This window comes from Parambassis ranga, unplaced genomic scaffold, assembly GCF_900634625.1.
Source record: "Parambassis ranga unplaced genomic scaffold, fParRan2.1 scaffold_31_arrow_ctg1, whole genome shotgun sequence".
NCBI lineage: Eukaryota > Metazoa > Chordata > Actinopteri > Ambassidae > Parambassis > Parambassis ranga.
Window position 1 is genome coordinate 61,880 of NW_021144801.1, and position 14,309 is coordinate 76,188.

The following is a 14,309-nucleotide window of genomic DNA, read 5'->3' on the forward strand; positions in this document are numbered from 1 at the left end:
CATGAAGACCCCTTTAAAAGAATAAAACTCAAAAACTGGTGTTTTCATCTGCCAGAAAGTGACTGTGGCCCCACAGTGAGTCCAGGGGCTTATTTCTGCCTCAAAAGGACTTGATTTCACTCTGGTCTGTGATATTTAACAGATTATTGTTTAATCCAGGAACACTTCAGACCCGTGCTGTAGGTGGACTGACTTGCAGCCACCCTTTCAAATATCTTAGAAATAAAGGTGAGGTTGGAGATCACAGCAGTTTAGAAACCTGTGGTACTTAATCTGTTGCCAGAGACAGGTTGATCTGGCCACAGTTGTGTGAAATCAGCCTGTCTAGTGTAGGGTGAAAGAATTGATTCTGCAGTGTGTGTTCAGATATATAGGAGTGTGCCCCTAACATGAAGTATTCATGTTTATATGTGTTTATCACTTAATAATGTGATTTTCATAAGTGTTTATGTGTTAGGAAGTTTTATAGAAAATCAAAGTAATTTGAGGATACTGAATGTATTAATAAGTCATTTCATAGTGTGTCATATAACTTTGTTTTCTGCAGTTCAGGCTGTGGCAGATGAGATCAGTTGTTTTTCTGCTCTCTGGAGCTCCGGTTGGTACGAGATGGTCATAAATTCAGACTAAGGACAGCAGCACCTCTGACCTGATAAAAGCCAGATTCTAAAGGAATGTGTTTTTCTCCTGAGTGCCCCATGTTATGGTCATCCCTAGATCGGACTCACAATCTATGAGATTTGAGGAATTGGAGCTTTACCTTATTAGGGAATAAACACTAATAGTCTATTCGCTGTATGACCCAGGGTCTGCAGGGGGATAGTAGATGCTCCTGTGGGCCGGCAGGCAGGAACGCCCATGGGGTATATCAATGTGTGAATTCCATGTCCAGTTGTTGCGTTGCTCGTTGTTGCTGTGTGGTTGTTTGTTTTTGTTGGTTGTCCTGTTCTTGTGTTGTTCTTGTTTGGTTCTTTGTGGTCAACAACCCAGAGCTCTGCGACTCAGAATCTGCCTCATTGTTCAATAAATTGTAATCTTGAGACCAGAATTTATCCGCTCCTTCCTCACAAACCAACTCGGGAGGGGATCAGAAGAAACAAGGGGAATTGACCGTTTTTGACCTCCCCATTTTTTCCAGAGTTTCTCACTAATATTGCTTTATTTTTTACAGACCAGACTGGAGCTCTGCCAAGCAATTACTGGGAGATTTCAATTTCCTTAGGCGTCTGACATACTGTAACCTCAGATCCTGCTGAAGCTGCAAAAATACATCAACAACTCTGAGTTCCTACCTGAGAATGTCTGTTTGAATTTCATGTCCAACATTCGGACATGATCTATCGGATCTATCAACAGAACTTCTCTTATCTTTTCTTTTAGTTAAAGTAAAAAAAGATTAGAGTTCAGACACTTGGGCAGTTTTGTAGTAAATGTCATAATGTCAGTATTGGAATGGCAATGTAATTTACATCCTTTATCCACTGTACCCTAGGCTATGTAGATTTAATGATATATATTCTGAAAAAATAGATGGAATTTGACACAGTTTGTTTCAGTGTGCTGGGTGTAATACTTTATTATGTGCTGCTTTTAGGTGGAGAAGGCGTCCAAAGCTTGCGGGTCGTTGTGCATGTGGGTCATAGCTATGGATCTTTACTCCAAAGAAAGAGAAAACGTGGTTAAAGCACAGGTCAGTCATAAAGAGTGCAGTTTATTATTACTGATACACATGCACATTTGCAATATTTCTTCACAGTCTGCTGTCTGTTCCTTTGTCACTTTGGCTATTCATCTGCCATGCACCGCTCTGTGTGACTGGTCTGCATACTCTTCTCCCGCTACCCTTACCTACGCAGGCAGAGCTGGATACAACCAAGAAAACACTAAGGGAAAAGCAACAACAACTTAAGGAGGTGGAGGATCAGATGAAGGACCTACAAAATGGCTCTGACACAGGCTCGACTGGACAGAGCAGGGAAACTGACTTCTGCTCTGGGGGACAGCAGATACGCTGGGGAAAAAATGTTGCAAATCTTGAGCAGGACATCAACAGTGTTGTGGGAAATGTATGCATTGCAGCTGCCTGCATTGCCTACTATGGAGCCTTCACTTCCCACCATAGACAGCTGGTAGGTACAGTGTGATGGGATGGTTTAAAACCTTTAGGGCCTCTGTGATAAAGTGTGCAGCTGGCATGGCCAATGTGAGCCTGGTCTAGAGTTTTTTTTTTTTAGAAACATATTGTGAAAAAGCAGTAACAGCTAATACCATATACCCTGTTTACTCTTGTTCCCCAGTGGATTAAGCAGTGTCAGAAGCTAAACATACCCATCAGTTCCCCCTTCAGCCTGATCGACTTTCTGAGTGATCCATATGACATCTGTGGAAGTATATAAAGGTTACCTACGCGCTGACATGATACAGAGCACATATTTACTCGTATGTATGCTTTTATTCAGAGAAAAAGGGGGACTCTCTACACACACACACACACACATACACCCTTACAGAGAGTTAGGGAGGATGTTTATATTACTGGAGCCCTTTTTGTGGTGAAGGTGGACGTAAGATAAAGTATCCAACATAGGAGGGAAACAGAGTGTTTCACAGTCATAAATAACATTATTATAATAAGTAGGTGTGGATAACGGGGCAACATGTCCCAATATGGAAATACCTACGAGGGTCTTGAAGAACTGTTTATCTGTTATGCAAATGTACCTCAACTTTGAATAAAACATGCCTGTGTACAGGGAAGGGCAGAACACGTATGGACGGGAGTGAAGCAGACTGAAAGGCCTGTGTTCACTGTGTTCTCCCTTTTGCAAAAGGCGAAACTACAAAACCCAGGGTATTTTCTTTCACTCAATGTTCTGAATACAGGAGACGGAATCTGACAATCCGGGGTGACCAGGGAAGGTCACGACACATCCTCCAGTGGAACACTGAAGGGTTGCCCTGTGACACTGTATCTACAGAGAATGGAATCCTGGTAACCAAAGACCGTCGCTGGCCTCTTATGATCGACCCACAGGATCAGGTGGCGTAAATTAATTCAGAGGACATATGTATTCTATGAAAATAGAACCTCCTTTCAGACACAGTCAGAGACAAAGTCACAGACTGGCCTCCGCCCCAGCATACCTAACGCAACAATACCAAGCTTCCCTTCATACAGTAGAAAGGACACCAACCAGCTCGTTCAGCATTGCAAATTTGCACTAAATTAAGATATTTTCACTGCTTCTTTATTGTGTTTCCATGTCTGATCATGTTTCCTTGAATGCTGTAGGTAATACACTTGGCATCAGCAAGTGTGCACCAGAGACAGTTAGGTCACTATGGAGTCTTGGAATTCACATTCAACAAACCTTTGCTCACAAAATCCCAAACGGCTATCAACTATAATAGGTATTTATGTGCTTTCCAAGAAGCACACGTTTGGAATAAAAACAGTATCGCACACAAGAACCTTTGTGAATCCTTCTGCCATTGAAGCTACATATTGGGCAGTATAATGAACGCCTGGCATCAAACCATGTTTCTGCAGACATTAAATCACCTGCCAGCTACACCTGTGTGCAATGCCCTTTTGTTCAACACCAGCCAGGAGAGCAGAAGGACCCTGTGAATGCAAGGGTTTACTCCAGTGTTTATTCAAACCAGGGGTTGCATGGTGACTGTAACGGCCGAATAAGTCTGAGGAGCGTTTTTGTTAGACAGAAAAAACAAAGGCTCTGATGATGCAGAGTGACATGACAGTTAAATCTTCATAAATTAATGAGTGTTTCATTAGAATTGTAGTGTGTGTGATCCTGGCTTCGATTGATGTAAAATGTGTCTTTTGGCATGTACATTTTTTTCTGTTTTCCAGAAATGTATTAAAGTTACAATCATCAATTTCACTGTGACTGAGTCTGGCCTGGAGGACCAACTGCTCAGGTAGACACAAGACAGATATTGAATTCTAACCAAACTTTAAGACTCACATTCACAACTTTACCCTTTTCCTTCTCTTTTCCCCCCTTTCTTCTCCTTTCTCTACCTCCAAAACCCTTGAAAATTACAATTACCCTGCAACTTGTTTCTCTCTTTAAAGTGATGTGGTGCGTCTTGAGAGTCCACATCTTGAGGAACAGAGCAATAAGCTGATTGTTCGCATCAACGCTGACCGCAATCAGCTGAAAGATATCGAGGACCGCATTGTTGAGCTTCTCTCTAACTCTAAGGGGAATATACTTGACAATGAGGAGCTCGTTCAGACTCTCCAGGAGTCAAAGGTGGGGATCTGGCAGAGATCATACGTGTCATCATTTTCAACTTTCTGATCGTTTTCCTAATTGTAATTGAAACTTTTTGTTGTTCTTGTTCTAGTTGTCATGCTCCTCTTTCACTTCTTTTGTCTGTTTTTTCTCCACTATCTCCAGGTGACATCAGAGGCCATAAAGCATCACCTGAAGGAGGCAGAGGGGGACTCCTTCCTTGTGTATCTTGGGGAGTCCATACAGGCGTGGAGTGGCTTCCCCAGGATACAGTCGGAAGTAGAGCTTGCGGTTGATGATTTGGTCTCAGTTCTAGAATGATTGCTGCTGGGAGTTTGAGCAGACAGCTGTTTACAGGGTCTAAGTTGGAATAAAGATTAATCCTGTAAATGCAAACATCCAATCTACTGAAGTTCAAAGATGTGGGCTCGTCCGGGATTTGAACACAGGACCTGTGAGGAACTGGAACCACTTCTTCATCTGAACCATGGGGATGCCAATTTATAACACCTGAAACCACCTCCACTGTCTGCACACACAGGAAGTTCACCCTGAATCAATGCTCTCTGTTTCAGTTAACCTGTCTGCACAGAATTATTCTCTGTAACAACATGTAGAGCCCGGATAGCTCAGGCTAATTTTCATATCTGTCCAATGAGAGACAATTATCAGAGGAGAGGTTCTGCTTCTCAGGAGGGTCACACCCTAATACAAGACCACTTCCTGTTATGCAACAAATAAACTTTATGATTCAATGTTGGGCTAATGCCACAGCCACAAAAAGACATTTCTCCCAGCTGCTAGACAGCAAGCCTTATCTAGACATGGAGGACAGCCTCCTCATGGAGGACAGTGATATGCAAAGTGTTCAGTCTTTGTCAAACTGCTGACAGTCGGCCGGGTAGAGGAGGAGAAGAAGACCCATGAGAAGCAGGTTCCATGGTGTAATGGTTAGCACTCTGGACTTTGACTCCAGTGATCTGAGTTCAAATCTCAGTGGAACCTTTAGTTTAGTTTGGACAGTAATACTGGTGTCCTTTCTGCTTTCTCTAAAAATTCAGGGCTCATTTTGCAGATTTCCAGTCAGCATGTTGTAACTGAATAACTATCAGAGTGTATCAGAAGGAGAAGTTACATAAAGATAGAATTTAAATCTCTCTCCTAAATGACACCTTAATCTGGGATTAATAATGAGTATAAAAGTAGCTGAAGACATAATTTATTAAAGTATTATAACAAATACCTCCTTTATAGGGCTGTCTTGATAACTGCCTCTCATTTCCACCTGTTGTCTGTTCCATTTGCACAACAGTAGCTGAAACTGATCCACAGTCAGTGTTGAACTGGACAGGCTGGTTTCACACAAGTGTGACTGACTTTTTGGGGCAATATTATAACAAATACTTATGAGACATTATATAAAAAGAAAGGTCAGTGCATCATGACTTCAGCTCCATTCAAAGCTTTAGGAGGCTTCATGGCCTCCATCACTCCATAAGACTGTTCCATCTGTTCTGCATCTCTGATATGTGCTGGGACGTGGTGGCTTGGATGTTTCACTGCAGCTCATCTAGTAATAATGAGTAACACATATATGAACATCAAGCTAATCATGTCATGCTAAACTGAGTCCTTGGAAGAGCAGAAGCTGTGAACACACCTCATGGAGCAATGGTAGCACGTCTGAGTCCAGATCAGAAGGTTGCATGTTCAAATCATGTCAGGGTCACTGGTTTTATGTAATTTAGTCCTCTTTCTGTTCACACCAGGTCCACTAGAGCTCTCAGACTCCTCCACTGCACTGAATTCTGGGTAGTCTTCACTTGAAGCAGAATGTCGGCTTTCTCCTGTGTTTTCTGGTTAAATTACTGCACATTCAGGGAAAATAGAGTTAGGGTTAAATAGAGCAAAAAATCCTGAGTCATCGATCTGCATTCGTTTAGAGGGCCGAAAGGGAGCAAGTGTGAAAACACCCTAAATTTTAATCTTTAGTGGGACCAACACTCCCCCGAGTAGCTTCTTCAGTTCTACAGTGACAATGTTCTTCCTCAGCCAGTTGTTGTCTTTGTCTTGTTGTCTGTGGGTCTTGTTTTTGTGGCTTTGATGACAGCCCAGCTGGGATAGCCACAGGTTTGCAGGGCCTTCCTGATGTGATGTTGCTCCTTCTTCTTCTCCTCTGAGCTGGTCGGTACAGTTTGAGCTCTGTGCTGCAGCCATTGCGACAGCCATCGCACCTCAGAGTGATCCAGCAGTGCCTCATGTTCAGCAGCATACAGTGAGCAGCTTTAATCTCTGGATTGACAGACTTTATCTGCGCAATAACTTACAGAACAGAACGTCTTCCAAAATATCTCCTTTCCAGGGATAGCACACCAAAACTATCAACTGAGCAGCACTGGAGATGCTCTGCTCTGTCGATTCATCCAACTGAAAGGAAAATTGCTTACATGATTGCAGTCTATCCAGCAGCTGTGCCTGAATGTCAGCTGAGAGATCTTCTGTTCTCCTCCTCACCATGTCATTTGAAAAAGGTACAACTTTCAGTTTATTAGCTGCCTCTGTGCCAAGCAAAAGCTCACACCAGTCAGATCTCTGTCCACCTGTACGGTCACAAAGCCGGGGGCAGCAACGCTGTTTTCCGGGATGTCTGAGTGCAGTCCTTTTTTTCTAGCTCTCAGGACCGGAGCTGTATCCACCCTGAAGGACAGCGCCACAGGTTAAAAGTTAAAAGGCACTTTGACTCTGGTGGGACTCGAACCCACAACCTTTGAATCACTTCTCCTGTGTTTAACTAGAAGTCCAATGCGCTATCCATTGCGCCACAGAGCCACAAAGCAGTCTGTTTGTTTGTCCTAGAATGAAAGGCAGAAATCCGGAATAAGCAGCAGCATTCCAGGATAGTCAACAGAATTCCGGAATTATACGATATACGATACGATACGTCTGCTGCCATCAGGAAAGAGACTGCGCAGCCTCCGGGCCAGGACCAGCAGACTGAGGGACAGCTTCATCCACCAGGCTGTCAGGAAGCTGAACTCTCTCCCTGCTGTGCCCCACTTTCTCCCCCTTCCCTCTACAAAAGAACCCCCCCCCCCCCCAAGTTAGGAACTCTGTGCACCAGCCACTTTACCCTGTGCATTCTCTTGCACCCTAGTCATGTCATCCAGTCTCATATAAGCTGCTTAAACCATTCCTGGACTGTTTACATTATGCCAACTGCACTGTCTTGCACTATACATCTTCTGCACTCTTACTGCATTGTGCCTTCATTTTTGTGCCTTGTATTTTGTGTGTGCCTCATTGTAGGTACATTTTTTTACACTTACACAAGTTTTTAGTTATATGTTATATATGGAGTGAAGAGTAACGCAATTTCGATTCTCTGTATGTCCAGCACATATAGCAGATTTGACAATAAAGCTGACTTTGAATTAAAACGAGTGAGTTGTAAAAAAAATCACCTCCCATACAATTGACACTAGAAGAGAACCTATCATCTGAGACCAGAATGTTTTTTGTACCAGGCTGTAAACATGTTCATTTCTGCTTTCATTTTAACATGGGAGTCTATGGGTAATAACACGCGTGAATTACAATTTTTCACACATGTCGTAAACATTCCAACTTAAGACTAGTGGTTAAGACCTTCAAAACTCAGTGTGTAACATTGTTGGTAAAAACTGTTTGCTTTGGCATGTTTGTAGAGAAGATTGAAGCAAGGTGTCTGGACTTGTAGAGTTTTCCTGAAGACATTTCACTGCTCATCCAAGCAGCTTCATCAGTTGTTGATCTGTTGGTGGGGAAACATGGTTTATATGTGGTTGCAGACCTCAGTGGGTGGTCTGGATAAAACTCACAAACAATAGCACTAAATGTTTCCATAATTACCTGTGATGATCTGGCTGCCTGTGCCAGGTGTGTCTAACGACTGGCTAACGACTATGAGACTGCTGGTAGACAGCCCATTGTTCTTGCTGTTAGCATGTGACTTGGAGTGAAACTTCCTGGGAATGGATGAAATAACTGCTTTGTATGTGGTAAAAAGATGAGGCCACCACCTCGAGATGGTTTTACCAGCTTAACATAGATGGCTTCCTTGACTTCCTCTCTGTCTAAAATGTGAACATTGTTGTCCTCAAAGGAGTGTCCTTTGTCTTTGAGGTGGAGGTGAACAGCTGAGTCTTGTCCTGAGGAGGTGGCTCTCCTGTGCTGAGCCATTCTCCTGTGGAGTGGTTGTTCCAATGTACAGATCAGAGCATTCCTCACTGCACTGGACTGCATATATCACATTGCTGTGTTTCTCCCTGGGAGTTTTATCCTTTGGGTGTACCAGTTTCTGTCTCAGGATTGTCCTCCAGTGGAGACTGCAACTTTAACACAGCGCCTTGGACGAAAAGCAGACTTGCAGAATGAAAGGCAGCATTCCAGAATGAAAAGCATTCCAGAATGAAATTCAAATTTCCGGAATGAAAGGCAGTAATCCAGAATAAGTGGCAGCATTCCAGAATAGACATCAGTATTCCGGAATGATAGGCAGAATTCCCGAATAACACTCTGTATAGTGGAACAGAAGTCAGCAAGACATCATTCTGGAATGAAAAGCATCCCAGAATGGAAGAAAGCATTCCCAAATGAAGAATGAGAGCATCCTGGAATAGACATCCATCCACCCACTCCAGAATGATAGGCAGGATTCTGGAATGGTAGACAAAATTCTGGGATTAAACCCCTAACCCAACAGCGGCCTGTGATGTCATGGAAGCGTGCGTTCCAAAATGGAAGGCAACATTCCAGGACAAAAGTCAGCATAACAGAATGAAAAGCAGATTTGCGGAATGAAAGACACCATTCCAGAATGAAAAGCAGTCCATAATGAAAGTCAAAATTTTGGAATGAAATGCAGAAGTCCAGAATAAACAGTAGCATTCCAGTATAGACATCAGTATTCCGGAATGATAGGCAGAATTCCCGAATAACATCATAACATCATTTAATCAATAGGGCTCGACCGATTAGCTCGATCCCCATACGGCCAATCTGTGTTTTCATTGTTGAAGCGTGGACATGCCTGTTTCACTTACTGTGTGCTGGTTGGTACATTGGACTCAAGGATTGGTTTTTGAAGACACTCCTCCAAGTGGTGTCTTCAGTTCTGCTACTATTCTGGTTGGGAATCTGAGTTTTATGTGTTCAGGATCTCTGTGGGTGGATCTTGCAGGAAATCAGACTTTTAATCTGAGGGCCCAGGGTTCAAGTCCCTCTTCAGGAGCAACACTATATATCCCTAACCAGAAATCTTTGTACATATCTTTACCAATGTCAAACTAAGAAAAACATGTGCTTTGTGTTGTTCTTCCACCAACTGAAACATGAAAAGCAAGCAGTCACATGTGGCTCGTTGGTCTAGGGGTATGATTCTCGCTTTGGGTGCGAGAGGTCCCGGGTTCAAATCCCGGACGAGCCCTTATCTTTGAAATTCAGTAGATTAGATAGTCTGTCTCATGTTTACATTTACATCAACCCAAATAGGTTCATATTCCAATTTAGACCCTGTAAACAGCAGTCTGCTCAAACTCCTAGAAGCAATCATTCTAGAACTAATATTGTTTCTTCAAGAGAAGAAGTCTTTGCACTGAGGACTAACGTCGAAAGTAAAGGCTGCACGTAGACATTTTAAGCCAATGATCCCCTCGGCAATAATAAGGAATGTCAACTCACTACTGAATAAGATGGATGAGCTGTTTGCGCTGAACAATCAACAGAGTTACCGTGAGTGCAGCTTATACATCTTCACAGAGACGTGGCTCACTGATATGAGACTGGATGCTAACGTGGATCTACCAGGCTTTACTGCTGTGAGAGCCGACAGAGACACGAACGCTTGTGGGAAGAGCAGAGGTTCATCATATATGTGAATGAACGCCCAGGACATGTCTCAGTGAAAAAGGTACTGTGTTGTCAGGACTTGGAACTGTTAGCCTGCGGCCATATTACTTGCTGAGGGAGCTAAGTCACGTGATCGTGCTCTGTGTTTACGCCCCACCGAGCGCGGATGCATCAGCTGCCTATGAGAAGATACACACAGTAACAGCAAGACTGCAGACAAAGCACCCCGAGGCGTTTATGGTTCTGGTTCACCTGCAGCCACAGTACACCCCCCTGTTCAAAAGGATGTCTAAAACCACACGTTCAATCAGGAAGTGGTCACCTGAGGCAGAGGATGGTCTGAGGGACTGCTTTGACACCACTGACTGGGATGTAATGCTAAAAACACATGTTGAGGACATAGGGGAGCAGACTCACTGCACTCAAAAAACTGATTCAAGCCCCTCTTAGAGGTGAAACATTATTATTTTGTTTGTCTTATGAAAATGTTATTAATTCCAACAATACCCAAATATGTTTAGCAGATGTAACATAAATATATATTTGCTTTGACTCCCGTGGCCCTCTCAAACCGAATGAGTTCAACTAGCAGAGCAAGAGCATGAGCAGGAGATCAGCCTCTGTCCTACCCGCCATCCGCCTCTGCTTGAAACTACTGTTGGTAAGTTTTCTGTCTTCTATTCAATAAGTTTATTATCTTTATGTGAAACAATGCGCATGCCTTAAGATAAATGGACATTGAGCTTAAGAAGAAGTGTCAGTCATTGTTCACATGGGGGTAGACAGGCTACAAGCAGCTAAGATTAGTTAGCATTCGTTGTAGCTAACGTCTATGGTCGCGTCATATAGCTGTCAGAGGTAAGTGGTGAACACGGTTAGTACTTGGAGGTTTCTACACAGGCACGTTGAATTCATCCTTAACACACTGAGAGCACAGCTCGCCGCCAGCTAACGCAATCCAAAGGTGCTTGGCTTTACTTTTGTAGTGTAGCTGACAGGCTAACGTTAGCCCAGAGCTAACGCTGTGTGTTAGCCTGAGCAGCACTTGTATGCAGGGGTACAGCCCCCCCCCCCATTTAGTGAGTAGGAAACTCCACCTAACGCTGTTTCGATTGCTCGTGAAAAACTCCGTTCCACTAAGTTCGTAAGAGAATAACCTCACCGCTAAAATCCATCCTCCATGTTTTCCTGGTTGCCACAGCGCTGCAATACTAGGGGTGGGCGAATCGATCTAAATATCGATAGTATCGATACCAAAGTTAGGATCAGTAATTACTCGATACTAGCCTGATGAGATCGATATTTCTGTGGAAGTTTCTCTTCTATACCTTCAGCAACTTTACTCGTATTTACTCGCGGTGCAAACAGCGCTCCTCTCTCACTCTGCTCAGTGCGCAGGCACACTCCGCCCCTCCCCCTCCTTCTCCACTCTGCCGGAGCAGACGGAGCTCCTGATTGGCTGTAAAGTACAGCTAGTATCATGGAGACAGCAGAGAGGAAGAGGAGCGCTGTTTGGAGTTATTTCACAGCGACAGACGAGAAGAACAAACTGCTACTTGTGAGGTGTGCAGGAAAGCGACCTGCCGCTGTGGAAACACAACTCATTTACACAAACATAAAGCAGCAGAGCCCAAAGACCTCGAGCTGCAGAGTAAACAGAGGGAGGAGGAAGAGGCAGATCCCCAAACATGAACCAGAGACAGTGGTCACTGACAAAGGCTTTACTGCAAAACACAGGTAGATGATTTAAAAAAGTGAAGGTTGAGTAATTGAGTAATCTGCAGCATGAATTAATGCTGTCTTTCTGAGTGCTGTGATAAGACATGGATCGTTATCACAAGGAGCGTTGCTGACATGATTGTGAAGTTAAAATTTCAAACTTATACAGTTCTGCACTTTTGTTTGCAGCTTGATTTATTAACAAATGTTTCTTGTGTATTATTATTCTGCCAATCACGATAATCTATTTAAGGGCAAAAAAGAAGGCAAAAAAAATTATTTATGATCATGAAATTTCAATGTAAAAGTATCGGTATCGGTGATACTGGCCCTGTATTTACTTGGTATCGGATCGATACTGAAATCTTCAGTATCGCCCACCCCTATGCAATACCGTTACTATAGTAACAGACCTAACAAAGCCAGTGGTTTCTTCGAGCGAGCGTAAAACACCGTAAAGAGAACCGTCAGTGCTGGTCGAAGCTGGAGGAGGTAACGTCAGTGTCATCCCACAAAGTCCAGCTCATGCTGAAGCCTGACTGTTTGTCACATGGCCCCAGGTGACGTTAGGTTGATGTTAAAGAAACTTAGAAAAGTTGGGAGGAAGCTGCTGTTTACTGTCAGTTACAGTAGACGGTTTTATGTGTCTGACGACATGTTGTTGCCTTTTCTGCTCCCTCCGCACACACAATGGACATGAGGAGATTCTAACAAAGACACGGAGAGTTAGAGTTGTTTTCAGCATTAACCCATATTGTAATAAGGCCAGGTTAGCTCCTGTTAGCCTGCTAGCTTCAGCCTCGCTGTGCCAGTGCACATAGCCACCTGCTCCTATTCTTATCTGCAAGAATAAAATACATGTGATGGACCGTCAGGACACAGTGGAGCATTATATGAACAGGAAACACTGATGTAGCAGATGAGGCAGGGCATCATTATAAACACATCCACAAGGTTTGTTGTGAATTCAGCAGTTTTATAAGCAAATAAAAATAAGGACATGCATCTTTTTGTAAGTTAGTATTTTTAGTGTTTCAGTATTATCTGCATTAAGCAGTTTGGTTCATTTTTCTATGGGATTTGCCAGTTTTTTGTCTCTGTAAATGAGAGAAGGCCTCAGATATGGAGGCTGTTAGTGTAGTAGCACCAGTATGTTTGACAAAACTGTTGTTTCACTTGTAATTAGTTTGTCACCGAGTTTTTGTTGAATCTGTCTCTGAAATAGTCATTAAGTGTTTACTTCTGTAGATAAAATAGTTTAACAACCTGTTAAAATCCGCAGGAAATCGCAACTACTTCATATTATTATATTTCATAATATACTGATGTACTTTTTTTCACCACCCACCCACAGAAGGTGTCCCCCCCACATTTTTAATGCTTCCTACGCCACTGACTAAATCACATTTTTACTTGTCAACAGTAACCCAGGCCTCCCGCGTGGCAGGCGAGAATTCCACCACTGAACCACCAATGCTGTGAAAAGCTGACATCTAGTGGTGCCATCGCAGGTTGCAGCCTCCTCATTCCAAAATCAATCCCTCCTCCACATATAAGCTGTGTCTCATTTCAGGGTCTGCATCCTTCGGAGTGCGCATTTTAAGGCCGCTTACGTCACAAAGCTGCGCGAAGGCTGTCCCAATTCGCCAAAAGTCGAAGGGTCCTCCAAATGCGTCCTCCTTTTGCCTGAATTTGGAGGATGCATCGCTACCATCCTTCGTGGCCTTAAATATCCCACAATGCTTTGCGGGCCTACTTTTTGTCCACTAGTACAATGACGGACCAAGCGAGCGGCAGCGGCAGGAGTGCCGAATTCACATTTAAATGTAAGTACAGAGCAGTAGTTCGAGAGTTTTAAAATGCTAGTAGTGACAGCGGCATTAAAAAAATGAGTTTTATATTTACAAACATGACGTCCTGTTGATACGAGGCGCTAAAACTAAACGTTTTGATTGAATGTTGTTTCTTGTTGTTTACTGTAGTATAGTATAAAGTATAGTTCACGTGAGGAGCAATATTATCGTTATTATATCAAACGGTCATTCTGCCTGTTGGCATTTTGTTGTAGGAGGAGCAGAGAGAAACAGAAGAAACCTGACAAAACTTTTGAACAACTTCTCAGTGACCACAGTAAATCATTTATTGTTCTGTTATGTACAATATTTACAAAGACACAGAACATTTCTAACTATTTACCAGTGGGCATTATGAAAATGTACAATTTATTATTTATAAAGATCAGCAGAAAATACTATTCACAAAGAACATATATATAAATGTTTGGCTGAGCAGGAGTCCTTGGTGCTGCTGGACTGGATGATGCCACGGTGAAGACCTTGGAGTCCTCTGGCTGTGAGTGGGACATCATCTGGGGGAGGGGGGTGTCTGTCTCCTCTGTCCACCACATCGTCCATCAGGGTTTGCAGAGCTGACGATCGGCGG

General features: G+C 43.2%; 3 non-coding genes across 3 annotated transcripts; 2 read left to right on the forward strand and 1 right to left on the reverse strand.

The window, feature by feature from the left end:
• The first annotated feature begins 5,195 nt into the window (after positions 1–5,195).
• On the forward strand, positions 5,196–5,267 carry trnaq-uug (transfer RNA glutamine (anticodon UUG)). The gene has a single exon. It is a non-coding gene; the product is annotated as a tRNA-Gln (tRNA).
• Positions 5,268–6,999: 1,732 nt separating this feature from the next.
• Positions 7,000–7,091, reverse strand: trnar-ucu (transfer RNA arginine (anticodon UCU)). Its single transcript is given in 2 exon segments — positions 7,000–7,035; positions 7,055–7,091. It is a non-coding gene; the product is annotated as a tRNA-Arg (tRNA).
• Positions 7,092–9,654: 2,563 nt separating this feature from the next.
• Positions 9,655–9,726, forward strand: trnap-ugg (transfer RNA proline (anticodon UGG)). The gene has a single exon. It is a non-coding gene; the product is annotated as a tRNA-Pro (tRNA).
• The last annotated feature ends 4,583 nt before the right edge of the window (positions 9,727–14,309 follow it).